This window comes from Mesoplodon mirus, assembly GCF_964341445.2.
Source record: "Mesoplodon mirus genome assembly, chromosome: 5".
In the NCBI taxonomy this organism is placed as follows: Eukaryota; Metazoa; Chordata; class Mammalia; order Artiodactyla; family Ziphiidae; genus Mesoplodon; species Mesoplodon mirus.
Window position 1 is genome coordinate 85118980 of NC_138980.1, and position 4955 is coordinate 85123934.

The window sequence follows — 4955 nt, forward strand, 5'->3', positions numbered from 1 at the left end:
GTGAATTCTCTTCTGCCTGCCAAAAAATGTCTAGATTTGTATGGGTATGAGTTTTTACTTTCTGTTCCCATGTGTTCTCTTATTGTCTCCCCATGTAGAGCTGGCAGATTCTCTGGGACTGCCTTCTCACTCTTTTGTGAATTTTCTTCCTGAAACTAAGTTGAATCTTTTCTTTTTTTTTTTTTTTTTTGGCTGCAAGTTCTACCTGGGACACTCTAAGAGGCTTTACCTTACAGATGATTCAGCTATTCTTCCAAAGTACTTTAAAGTTAGTGAATTAGTTGCAACTGACTTCCCCATTTTCAGAGCCAGAGATATACTGTTGTTTTTTGAACATGGCACATTCGATAAATTTCATTTGTTTATGCTTTAATAATACATTCCAAATCTTCAACCATTAGCTTTTTTTGTGCTTCTCTTTGGCTAAAATCAGATGCAATTTGAATATATTGGCATGTTGGGATGATTTGTTGACCATTTCACTATCTACATATAGGAACAGTTACATGTTTGCAAGTCTTCCCAGGCAAAATGATATGCAAGACTCCTCTTTCAAAATGTAATGAGACTAATGCTCTGTTAACATTAAAGCATTAAACAAAGCAAACGACTCCTCTAGGCAGAGAGCCCTTTGTGACTTCTCAGGCTGCATACCCGTGAAGCCAGTCTCGTCTATAATATTTTTGGATCAAAATTCTCATATTAGAAAAAATAATTAAAATTTCAATACTTGACATTTATGATGGTAATAATGATGTGACCTCATAAATATGTTAAATTTTTCTATACACTATTTCCTCAACTAACTATTGAACATTCCTGAAATGTTCTTTTATTTTCTGCTAAAACAATGTTGTTTGATTTATTGTACTATCCTTGAATTACTTATTTTGCATTTCTGGTGGTAAAGATCAAGAGCTATGGAGACAGGCTGAGTTGGTGTGAATCCTGGCCATACTTACTGGGGGCAAGACCTTAGCAGGGTACTTACCTCTCCAAGTCTCCATCACCTAATCTATAAAACACAGATGTGTGTTGTATGCAACTCCTAGTTTTTGTTTTTATTTTCTAATGGGGATTAAACAAATTACATTAGCATTAACTCTAGGAGAGTGTCTGATACATAACAGCAGCTTACCAATGTTAAATATTAGATGTTTTTTAAACCAAGTTCTTTCGTTTTTTAGTAACCACTTGCCTATAACTCCTGGTCCTGACTTCACCATCCCCTAGTAATTCTTACCATAAGTACATCTCCTGCCTTTGTTCCCTCTTTTCTCTTTCCATGTATTCTATCATACCATCTAGTTCAGGTATTTTATTCCCTTCCTGCATATTACATATGCTCATCAGTCAGGAGTTCCTTCCTCTCAGAACCTTCCTCAAATAGTCCTAACAGTAACCTTTCTGGGGCCACTATGAGATCCTGAAGATGGCAATAAAGGATTTAGCTTTCATGACCACTTGAACCTTCAATCTTCTCCAAAGCCTCTCAGATGTGACATTCCTCTTCTTTCTACATCTTATGGCCATGTTTATCTAATTTAAGCTATGCCCATTGGGCTATGCATAAACACAAAAGACCACCTGTATTTTGAAAGCAGTAACTCTGAATTTGAAAAAGGAAAATCATCTCTTCCTTTATGTAATAAATTTTGTTCTCTCATTGCTCAACATCAAAATAACTAAATCTGTAGAATTCTAGCTAACACTGATTGCCAGCACTCTCAAGGAAACTAAAACCATTCCATCTTTAGAGGAAATTGAAGTAAATAGTCACTATTTACCTTATCATTCCTAGATGTCCAAGTCTCCATGCTATCTGGTGTCACTGGGTTCTCTCATCCTTATTCTATTAGGCACATCTTAATTCTCTCTAAACCCCATTCTGCTCCACTCTCTTAAGCTTTTTCAATGTGTCCTCTAGAATACCCATTTGATGATCAGAAGACTCCTCTATATTCTCAGTTTCTTCTTGGAATAAGGTCTCCACCTTCTTATCTTATTTTGATGTGCCTTGAGGACTCAGCTTCTAATAGAGCCCCTGGTATAGAGGCTCTGCTTCTCAGATACCTCATGGATGAGACAAAAAGTTTGGAGAAGGGGGTGATTAGCCTCATTAGGTTTTGACCAAACCTTACCTGATTAACAGTAAGTTTTCTTATTAATAAATATATCACCTATCCCTCACCCAACACTTGGATTCATAGTTTATACTTCTTACTAGATTATGTTAAGGTTCCTTCATAGTTCAGCAAGTCAAGGACAATTAAGGGGACTTTGGTTTAACTTTAAGCAACTGGAAAGAGTGTTGGCGTCAAATGAAATGGGAAGTGTCATATGTACAGGAGCTTTGGAGATGAGTAGTTCATGTTCTGGGATTCAACTTCTGATATATTCTTCTCTTTCTTTCTTCAAAAGCACAATACTATTGATAGGTACTCATCTTTGGGTTTTTCTGGGGTTTTTTGGCTTTTGATTTGTTTTATTTTGTTTTCACTTGTACTGCTTTCCATGTCATTTCCCCTAAGTCGCTGAAGATTTTAGCTACTAGGTCACACTGTCTTTCGCTCTTTCTCTAAACTCCTTATCATTCTTTGTGACTTGACCATGAGCATGCATGACATGTAGTTTCCTGACTTCTCATTTCTTTTATCTGTTTATATATCTAACTATCTTTTCCTCCAATGCCATCCTCCCAGTCACACTCTCCCAAAATCGGATGGTGGGCTCCCCAGTTCCTACCAACTTTAGTGTGTTCTTCTAGATCACCTACTCTAGTACTTTAACGATTTTTTGACTTTAGGTCTTTAGTCTATTAGTATTGGTTCTTGTTAATTATTTATCATCTATAATCTATTGCCACTTTCCTACCTACCCAGCTTAGATTGAGCTCTCACGATATGTACTGCTTTGCAAGCACCTTCAACTCCCTTACTTCTCCTTTGTAGTACTCACCTGAAAACATCCCAAACCTGGTTGAACCTAACTCTCTACATCCTTTGTTCCTACACCTGAGTACTTAACATTCCAGGAGAAATTACAAGCATACCTCAAAGGTATTACAAGTTCAGTTCCACTGTAAAGGGAATATCACAATAAAGTAAGTCACATGAATTTTTTGGTATCCCAGTGAACATAAAAGTTAAGTTTACACTATACTGTAGTCTATTAAGTGTGGAATAGTAGTAGGTCTAAAAAACACTGTAGATACCTTAGTTTAAAAATACTTTATTGCTAAAAGATGCTAACCATCATATAAGCCTTCAGTGAGCTACAATCTTTTTGTGATAGTAACATCAAAGATCACTGATCGCAGATGACTGTAACAAATATATTGAATATTATATATTTCAATATATAATAGGGAAAAAGTTTGAAATACTGTGAGAATTACCAACATGTGACACAGAGACACAAAGTGAGAAAATGGTGCCAATAGACTTGTGTGATGCAGGGTTTCCACAAACCTTCAATGTGTAAAAAAAAAAAAAAAAAAAAAAAAAAGCAATATCTGCGAAGCACAGTGAAACAAGGTATGCCTGTATACAACCAGACCAACAGGTTAATCTTCATATTTGTATTTCATGTCACAAATGAACACATAGTACTGCTTAGAAATCTTTTTACATGTCCCTAGAAAATATTTTTTCCTATGCTTCCAGTTGAGTATTCTGTAGTTTTTATCACTTCACAAATCATCCTTATGCTACACCATCAGTTTTTAGCTGCTGAGTTTTTCTTCCACTTGATAGGAAAACTTCAATAAAACAAGAATTTCTACATCCTCCCACAACTAAATCTATAAATTCGCCAGCATTTATAGCCATATTCTCTGACTTTCTGCTGGTTATAGTGGAATACAAGTCCCTTCATCTAAAAATGTTAATCCCAAAATGTATGCTCTGGACCCATCCTCTCCCACCTTTCCAAGAGCTCTACTTCTTATTTCCCTCTCCCTGCAGAGCCAAGACTCAGTTCATCTCTACTGGGTCATTCTAAGCCAGGTAAAATCTCATCATGCTATTTCCCATCTTAATAAAAAATGCCTCTCTTGAGCCTCCACCCCTTCCAGAAAGTATCCATTTCTCTCCTTCCCACAAAATCCTCATCCACACTTGCCGAATGACTCTTTAACCCACTCCAATCTGGATTCTGATCTAGCACATACTGAAACTGGTCTTGACTAGGTTCTTGTCAGTGACATCGATATTGCCAAATCCAGGGGATATTTTTCTGTTTTATCAGTATTATTTAGCCCAATAGAATATGCTTTACTCATTAAAACCCTTTCTTTTCATGGCTTTTGTGAACACTCTCCTGTCTTTCTTGCTCATTTCCTTATCTAGACAGCCTTTTTCTTCTCAAACACCCCTACATTTGAGTGGTCCAAGGCTGAGCCCTTCACCAGCTACATTCTCCTTTTAAGTGATCTCATTTAATCTCTTGAATTTAATAGCCATATATGTTTTTTAATGATTTTCCAAATCTCTATCTCCAGCATCTATTCCTCAGTTAAGCTTCAAGCATATTTATCCAACAGTCTTACCTGACCTAATCACCATTCTACATTTAGTACATCCAAAATTTAACTTTTGATTAACTTTCTCTCCCTCCATGTTATTAATTTTAGTAGTTGATGACAGATAATTCCCTTTGCCTCTTCGCCATATTCAACCTGTCAGCAAGACCTGTGAGTTCTCATCCAAAATATGTCCTAAATCCACCCATGTCTTCCATCTCCACTGCCACCACACTATCTTACACAAGCATTGTAAATCATGTCCTACCCATCACCCTGTTCCTCCCTCAAAAACTCCAATTTCTCTCAAGGTAAAGACTTCTATGTCTTCACTTCTCCTCCTTCAGCACATAGAAGGGTGGTGGGCATATTCCAAGCACCGAACAAATCAGGAGGCAATGGACACTCTTATTCCCTCTCCATTATTCATTAA